The sequence below is a fragment of the Arachis ipaensis genome, chromosome B7 (genome assembly GCF_059453495.1).
Source record: "Arachis ipaensis isolate K30076 ecotype BB chromosome B7, ASM5945349v1, whole genome shotgun sequence".
Lineage (NCBI taxonomy): Eukaryota > Viridiplantae > Streptophyta > Magnoliopsida > Fabales > Fabaceae > Arachis > Arachis ipaensis.
In genome coordinates, this window is record NC_142442.1 from 112,511,477 (window position 1) to 112,521,101 (window position 9,625).

Consider the following 9,625-nt stretch of genomic DNA (forward strand, 5'->3'; position numbering starts at 1 on the left):
ACCTTACACACATTTTGGCTAGTTTTTGGTTCTCATGTTCTAGGGAGAGAAACTCTTGCTCTTCTCTAGATCTAGTTTGATTTGATTTTCTTGTTAAAATTCTGAATTAGTTTTGTTAATTTTAGTTTCAATTACTTAATTTGAATTCCTTAGTATAATTTTGTTTAGATTTTGTGTTTGAATTTGAATTTTCTTGTTATTTCCCATTTTCTTCTCATTTTATGAACTTTATGGATCTTGAATTTCTATGAGTGCATTGATGTTTCCCATGATTAATAGTGTTGTTTGAGTTGTTTTCCATTGACACTACAAGGTTTTTATTTATTTGTGGCAGTTTTTTCTCTTTTTTGTGGAGGTTTATAATCCCAACAAATGGTTTGTGGGGGTTTCTAAAACCCCCAAAATTTGAGGTGCTACGAGGTCTTTTGTGGGGTTTTTAAAAACCTCCACAATTTATTTAGTGGGGATTTTGTGTGTGTTTAGTGGGGGTTTTATATTGAATTTTTGTGGCAGTTCTTGGTCAATGTTTATCGCGGTTCAAAACCCCCACAAAAAGACTTTTCCATTTTAAAAATAACAGCTATTTTGTGGAGGTTTCAAACCTTCACAAACATGTCAATATAATTTTTAAAAATTAATTTACATTATTGTTACACTACTGATCATTTATTATTAAAAAGAAATATTTAAACAAGACATTAAAAATGTAGAAGAAAATTAAAATAAAAGAAATACTTTAAAACAAAATATAGTACACTACCATCATTTTCCAATCACATTAATTACAACTACAAATGAATAGTATATTTATACCAATAGAATCTAACAGCAACTCAAATAAACCTATTCCAAAAATAAAGCTATCCAAATGCTTTGTAACATCAAAGAAAGTCTAAACAGCACAATGAGAAAATGAGTTACTAAGCCATTGAATTAATAACATGCTAGTGGTTAACATGTGAACATATGCAAGGAAAACATCTCTATTCTTGGTGAAAATGAGTCAGAACCAATCTTCATTTCACTAAACATGACTGTTAGATATATTAACAAGGCCAATTGACATACGTACAAAGCTTCACTACAATATTGATGCATCTCCAGCATCTGCAAATCAAGGAAATGAAACTCCTTCAAGATTTTAATACTCAGTTAGAAGAGAATACAACCCTAAAAAGAATGACAGAGGCACACTGCAAACCTTTTTCAGGAACGATGACAACAGGTGCTGCTTTGCAGTGGTGGAAGCAGTACTTTCCAACACTTCCCTGTAGCACACTGAACAAAGAAGAAACACACTCTTGCATAAAAAATTCAGAACAGTATTGGATAACTGCAGAGGGAATAGAGAGGCAAACCTTTGAATTAAGCTTCTGCCTCTTTATCCCAGAACTACAGCCGCAGGTTTGATCCTCTCTACTTCCCTGCAAATTACTTTCCCTGCATCACTTTCCACAATCCGAGCCACTGTCTTCACCTGCATATAACATAACAAGGATTATTAACTAGGTACTATTGGATCGGAATGTCCACGGTACATTTGAAGTTCATGCCTAGCAAAATCTAGGTGTAACAGAAACAAAGTATTAGAATAAGAAACATGAGAAGAATGATCAAATTCATTCATTAAGTGTTTATACATACTCATTAAAAGGTGTAAAAATTTACTTGTTGCTCCTATATCCATATCTTTCCCCCAAAAAGCAGAGTGTTATGATTATGAAATTGGCCCAAGCCCAAGCTTTAATACACTACTATAAAAGAAAAAGAAGACAAGAAAATAAAAAGGAAAGCTGGTATGACTTTCTTCTAGACCTCCATTTGTAGAATTCTATTTTCTCATCCTCATTTTGGTCTTGATGTCAAGCTTTTGTCAATTTGCAGGAATGACAAACCCTCTATGACTCAAGAATAGCTTAGTACCTACTTCTTATCTAGTTTCCCCAAATTTACCCCTTTTTTCTTGTTAATTCAATTTAATTTACTTTAATTGGACTGAGAATTAATCCCATTGGTTCAATATTGAGAACTTCTTTCTATAAGTTATTTGTGGATTAGCATCTGCTACACACTGTAATTAACTATTTTACTCTGAAGAAAGTAACCCTAAGAGTCAATTATTTTGGCAGAACAACATATTATGGAGTAGAGTTGATATGAGAAAACAGCAGCTACAAGACTCTGAGCGCAATGATATAATCTAGAATGTAACACTTCTCAGACTTATCTCACAAACTGTGGATGGCTTTAGTTTCAATGATATAATCTAGAAAAAATATAACAATTTTAATCTAATTTAACTAATAATATTAGAAATAAATACATTAAAATTGTCATTAAAAACCAGAGTAGCACAGCGGAAAAAATGTCAATGTAATTTACCCTTTATTAATTTTTCTAGGAAGGATTTTACATTCTTTTCAAGTTTCAACTTATGGTCTCTAATTTTGCTTCCAAAATTTATTAGGGAAGAGATGCCTCTATAAATCAAGAATTCAAGATACATCTGTGATGTGCCTTACCTTGAACTGTCTCTTGGTGCCATAACTATTGCAACGGCTTCTGGAAGCATAATCTGAAGAGAGAACATACATTTATATAAGCAATGAAAGAAAGTATAAAGGAATCACCTAATAAATAATAACTTAGTTCCGTAGAGTAACAAAGGAGTGCAGAAATTTATGCCAAATTATATGGCAGGTCCATAAAAGATTTCAGGAGCATAGAAGCTTGTATATTCTATATGAAGTATACTCTAAACTTTATGTTCAGTAGATAAAGGTCTATAGCTGAATCTATTATGACAGTTATGAGTACAAGAATTTGACATAAAAGTAGAAAACACCATCATTAAAAACAACTTTATGAGTACTAGATAAGGTGCATCCAACTCTTAATAAGCTTTGCAAAGATTTGGCATATAATAGCAAGATACATACCAAGTCTAAGTACACTACTACAAGCAAAATAACCACCAAGGTTTTTCCCATTATCAGCCAACAATTTTACAATCCCATCCAACAATAAAAGAAAGACATAAAGAACATATTTCAAAATAACTAGCTGGAGAGAGAGAAAAAGAGAGAGAGGAGAAGAAGAAGAAGAAAGAAAGAAGAGAGGATGACCTGTAATATAGCATTAGGTCCTTGAGTCTACCAACTAGCACAGGCATCAAATAGTAGAGCTACAACTTCTGTGCTCTGAGCCTTTAAAAAAACCAACAAACTAGAATCATGTAGTAACAAGTTATCACTTATCACCATATAATGACACCTGTAGTAATTGTATAGAATTCATGACTCTAATTCTAAAATAAACACTAAGTGAAGCAAGTTCAAGATAGTCCGGTCTCCTAAGATATTCCACGTAATATTACAAAATAAAAATTTATAGATTTAAGAAGCATTATTGAAAATAACTAAATAGATAAATATAGTAATAACAAAAGAAAAAAGACAAATGGCAATTAATCAAAAAAGTTTTGAGGATGAAACCAAATATTCCACTTGAAATAAACCTTTTGGAACAGGGGGTAGCACTAGAATAGGAAGCCTGCATAAAGAAGTGAACAACAGTATATAAGTAGAGATCATACTGAAAAATAGAAGAAAAATCGAGACAAAAATAAGGAACATAGCTTATCCTTCAAGAGTATGAAGATTTCTCTTTATGTAAAACCACAGGCAGAAAGCAAATATAGCAATTAGTATGATCAAGCTTACTTGTTCCGCATATAAGACATTATTCGACCCTCGTTTAGAAGGCCGTGATCTTCCAAAACAACAGCAACAACATCATAACCTCGAAGAGTCAAGCTCTCATAAGCAGAAATTGTTCCAGAAATATACAAATAGCGGACCTAGAAAAATGTGCAAGTCTTTTGCATTAACATATAAATTGAGACATATATTCATTTGAAATTGAAATTGTAACTAAAGTACCAAAATTCTGGAGCACCAAATTCACTTATATAAGTCACATTAAAGTGATCCAGAAGCACCGGGACTCGCAACTCCACCTGCAGTTTCCACCACACACATAGAAGTTATTGAAGACTCTGTGGAGAATTGTTGCTTCTCTCTGAACCCTTTAGATTCATTTCCTAAAAATCACAATATTAAGTTTGTTAATTGATCCTGCTAAAATTCTTTCATGTTAAACTACTATTCTAATATTATCTTACCTTTGCTTTCTCCATTGTGTTTTTAGCATTAAGCACTTTGATTCCATTACTGCTTTCACCTGAGAAAGAAAGGAAATTTCAGTTATAGTACTAAAAACTTCTCAGATATTATCTTCAACTCACTTTTTATTCCTTTCAGATCACTTCTATAATATCTATGGACATGTTTTCATGTTGAAGCTACAAAGAAAGCATAAACAATTACAGGTTAATTGTAATGTTCATACCCTTTAAATTATTAAAAAATACTTAAATTTTATAATTATCACTATAAAAATTGTGAATATTTAACTTTGTTCTGATGTGAAAATTTCTTGAATATGTATTCTAACATGATTTTTGAAAATATATAGATGTAAAAACAAAAAGAAAAGAAAGTGCTCAACTCCAAAATTTAACTCTAGTTACCAGCTTCTGTCAAATCTGATTTGGAGAGTAAGGAACCAAAATGGAAGATACATAGATAAAATAGTTCAGTAAATTAGTTAGAGAACTTTAACCACATGAATCACTCCACACGAAAACAAATGGAAACTGAAAAAGAAAAGAAAATAGACTGAAACAGTGGCTCGATTCAGAAGCTTTCAACGGGGCAACTACAGCGGCAAGAAATCCAAGTGCAAAAGCACTCACTTTCTCAACCTCAAGCTCAAACAGTAACAGCTTCTGAACGAGGTCTTCTTCCGTCACGGGAGGAGCTTGGAGGTGCTGATTACTGAACCAAAGCCGGAATAGCTCCTCATTCGATAATCACGTTCACCACTTTCTCTGCAAGACACAACCACTGAAGGATTTACACCTAAAGACATGCACAACCGAATTTGCCAAAAATCAAAACGAAGGGAGCAACATGCTAGGAGATCGAGAAAGAGGAACAGAGGATTTACTATTTTTGGCAAGATCGGAGAGCGCGTGAGTGGCGCGCTTGGCGGTGGCTCGATCTGACTCCTTCCATGAGAAAGTGGAGTTGAGGATGGAAACCTGCTCCTGGACCTCGGCAAGGATGGCGTCGCGGGCGTCGCCGGTTACTCTCCCTCTGATCTCAGACGCTACGGCGAGTTTGATGCCTGATGGTGACAATGGCGAAGAGATAAATACCACGGTGGCTAGTAGATCTAAGGTTCATGTTCAATCTTCTCCCTTTTCAAATTTTTTTGGACAAGTTTTTGGTTGGAGTTAAATTTGCATTGTTTGGGTTTAATCAGAGTAGGTTAGGGATTGGTTATTGGTTTAGAAAATTGGGCTTAAAAAGTTTAAACTAATTTTAATCAATGGGGGTTTTATATTTTGCCATACATAAAATATGTTATGGAGGTTTTTTAAAACTTCCACAAAAAAATCCCATAAACAAGTAGAAATCTTGTAGTGTGATAATTGTTAGTGGGTAGTTGTAATTTTCAATTAGTTCGTAATTTGAATATGTCTTTTGTTGATGCATCCCATGTGTTTAATGAAATATTTCCTTTGATTATGGAGTAGTCTTCTATACTCTTGGCCTAGGCTAAGAGAATCGGGTAACTTGAGTCATTGGGTCTAATTGATTTGGTGATTTGAGAACCTTTAGTGGTCAATTTGATAACCATTGACACTAACCTACTACTAAGTCAATTGGTAGCTAGGTTGGGATTTATGGATTGATGTTGATCAAGCCATTTGATATACTTCAAGTATAGAAGTAAACTTAATGAGCTTGGTTCCTCATAATTGTCAAGATATGGTTATTAGACAAGGATGGCGACCCCAATTCCTAGGCCTAGCCAAGAGTTCCTTTTTTTATTCATACTCAAAACCCAAAAATACTAATTGCTTGATTATTGCTATAGTTAGTTTAGTTATTCACCTAGTTCTAGAATAGAAATAGATTATATGTTCTTCAGCTAGATTGAAATTGCCTTTACTTTGCTTTAGTTACTTGATTTAATTTCTTGCACTTCAAGATTTCTTACATGTTAAGTCTAGTAGTTTAATTTCTTGATCATGACTCCCAACCCCGGAATTCTAACCACTATCGATGTACATATTTGCCCATTCCTTGTGAGACAACCCGAGGTTTGAATACTTCGGTTTACTTTGATTGGGGTTGAACTTTGTGATAACCATTTATTAAAATTTGATTTGAGGATTGTTGCTAGTTAGAACTATACTTACAACGAGATTTTATTGAGAAATTCTTTACCGATGATAATTCTTGCATCAAATTTTTTGGAGCCGTTGCCGGGGAATGGTTGCAACATATACCTTGATATTGGTTATGTGAATATGTGAATAGTGTAGATAGTTTACTTACTTTTAATATTTTGTTTTTAGTCTAGATTTCTTTTCATGCATGAGCTATGACTCCCAAGTTTGATGACTCGGTCTCAACCAAACTCTAGCTTAGCCGAGCTTGATCCCGAGATTGAAAGAATTTTGCTACACACTCGGCAAGCTAGGCGGCGGTTGGACTATACGGCTAGTGCTTCGGCCTCTCTAGAGGAACCCTCCAAACCACTAGACGAAACCGAGAGTGACTTGGAGTCCACTACTTCCTATTCTTCTGTTAGTACCACTAATACATCTTTGCACCCTACAGGTAATAATTTCATGGCAGAGCCACGTAGAATCACTCTGCATGAACAAGGGGCTTCGGATCTTATTCTTCAACCATTGCAAGCGAGGTATCCAAATCTTGATCCAAACTTTGAGTTGAAGAATAGTTTGATTAATTTGTTTCCAAAATATCATGGACTTTCGGGCCAAGACCCCATCAGACATTTGAGAGATTTTCAAGTTGCTTGTTCTACGGCTCGAAGGCATGGAGTCGATGAGATTGCCATTATGGTCTTTGCTTTCCCCTTCTCTCTTGAGGGGCAAGCAAAAGAGTGGTTCTATTCCCAACCGGATGAGGTAGTGACCGAATGGGATTTGTTGAGAAGAGAGTTTTTAGACAAGTTCTTTCCGCCGAAGAAGACCGACTACATCCGGAAAGAAATCTCTGGTATAATGCAAAAGGACCAAGAGACCCTATATGAGTATTGGATTCGATTCAAGAGGCTCTTGGAATCTTGCCCACACCATGGATTGGACACATACTTACTCATTAGTTATTTCACCAGAGGTCTTTGTGTGGCGGACAAGAGATTGCTCACCGCTTCTAGTGGTGGTTCCCTTTCCAAAAACAAGATGGCGGCTGAAGCTTGGAGCTTGATAAATGATGTCGCCGTGGCTACACAACATGTAAGGGTGAGGAACAATCCCCTCAAGGGTGTGGTGGAAGCACCTCCTTCCGAATCAAGCTTGACCAAAGTGCTTGGGGACATGACTACTCTCCTCACGAAGATACGCAAGGAACAAAAGGCGTTCTACTCAATCCAAGCCATCCAAGCCCCACCCCAAACACTCCAACTTGAAGGGCCTCCTAGAATATGTGGCTTATGCTCTAGCACCGCACATTACACCGACCAATGCCACCAAGTTCAAGAAGATTATACCCTTGCAGTAGCCAATGTAAACTATAACAATCATCTACCCTATCATTCTCAAGTCCAAAACAATTACTCTCATAGTAATAATTCCAACCAAGGGTGGAGGGATAATGCACAAGGGAACAACCAAAACCAAAGATGGAACAACTCCTCTTCTCATTACCACAACAATCACCAAGCCTCATCCCAATATCACAATAATAACAATCAAGCCAACCAAAATCACCACAACTAAAATAACTACCCTAGATACCAAGCACCACATCAAAGACAACAATCCAACTAATCTTCTTCCTCCTCCACCAACCAAGGTGATGTTTCTAACCGTGCACTCCACCAAGAGCAAGAGAGGATGAAGGCCATAGTGGAAAAACATGCAGAGGACACAAGGAACCTCAGTGCACAAGTTGGTGACATGAGTGCTCAATTGTCCAACATCACCGAGATACTTTCAAGGATGTCTTTACCCTCCTCTAGTAACACCAACTAACCCTCAAGCTCTTCTAACCTTCCATCCCAATCCCTTCCAAACCCAAAGGGCGGTCTCAACGCCATCACTCTACGGTCAGGGACTACATTGGAGGAAATACCTCCTAGGGTCATGGAAGACATTCATGAGGAAGTGGTTGTTAAAGTTCCACATGAAGAAAAGGAGGTAGACACAAGGCAAGAGGAAGAAGAAGCGAGCCTTAAGGAGCCTAAGAGGAAGGCTATAATGGATGAATCCATTCCTATCCCATTCCCTTCCATGGTAAATAAGGCCAAGGAAACTCCAGAGTTTGATTTAAACATACTTCAAGTATTCAAGAAAGTTGAGGTAACTATTCCACTTCTTGATGCTATTCAACAAATTCTAAAGTATGCTTAGTTTTTAAAGGACTTGTGTACATATAAAGATAGGATTGGTGAGTTGGAAACATTGTCATTGGGTAGTTCCATTTCTTCATTGATGAAGCCTATTCCGGAAAAGTGTAGTGACCCCAGACCGTGTTTAGTATCTTGCCGGATTGGTGGAGTTGCATTTCATGATTGCATGTCTGATTTGGGGGCTTGTGTGAGTATTATACCACTCTCTATATTTGCGAGGTTAAAGTTAGCCCCATTAAAAAGGTCGGCCGCCAAATTTGCCTTAGCCGACAAGAGTGTGATCACCGTAGTAGGGATAGCAGAAGATGTGCTTGTGGCCATCAAGGATTTGGTGTTTCCGGTTGATTTCTATATCCTTGAAATGCCTTGGACAAATAATAGAAGTTCTTCCTCCGTTTTTCTTGGTAGACCATTCTTGAAGACCTCTAAATTCAAATTGGATGCCTTTACCGGCACATACTGTTTTGATGTAGGTGACAAGACTATCAAGTTTAACTTAGAAAAGGCCATGAGACACCCACCTAAAGAACACTCCATTCTCCGATATGATGTGATTAATGAGGTAGTAGCGGAGATACAAAGAGAAGAACATGACAAGTTGGGCCACCTTGTTGTTGAAGGGGAGGACAAAAATGAGGATGAACAAGAGAAAGTTGATGAGGATGAGCTTCATGATCTTAGTGAAAAAGAACCTCAACTTGAAGCGAAAAGTGAATTGAGGCCTCTACCTTCTCACTTGAAGTATGCATTCCTTGAGGACAACCAAAAGTTTCTGGTCATTATTGCTAGTGAGCTTTTGAGCCAAGAAGAAGATAAGCTCCTAGAGGTCCTAAGGAAGCATGTTGCACCACTTGGAGGGTGTGCATTGATTATGCCTCAACCAGGCTACTCGCAAGGATCACTACCCCCTGCCCTTCATTGATGAAATGCTTGATTGCCTATCAGGTAAATCACACTACTATTTTTTAGATGGTTATACTGCCTATTTCCAAATTCATATAGCCCCTGAAGATCTGGAGAAAACTACTTTTACATGCCCCTTTGAAACGTATGCATACAAGAGGATGCCTTTTGGCTTATGTAATGCACCGGATACTTTCCAAAAAAGCAT

At 36.7% G+C, this 9,625-nt stretch overlaps 1 long non-coding RNA gene across 1 annotated transcript; it reads right to left on the minus strand.

Moving 5' to 3' along the window:
- Window positions 1-738: 738 nt before the first annotated feature.
- LOC107609919 (uncharacterized) lies at window positions 739-5,528 on the minus strand. Its single transcript, XR_015892164.1, has 11 exons — window positions 5,071-5,528; window positions 4,817-4,951; window positions 4,184-4,242; window positions 4,019-4,102; window positions 3,723-3,859; window positions 3,518-3,552; window positions 3,126-3,206; window positions 2,523-2,575; window positions 1,359-1,477; window positions 1,202-1,278; window positions 739-1,107 (listed from the first exon to the last, which is right to left on the minus strand). It is a non-coding gene; the product is annotated as an uncharacterized LOC107609919 (long non-coding RNA).
- Window positions 5,529-9,625: the final 4,097 nt, after the last annotated feature.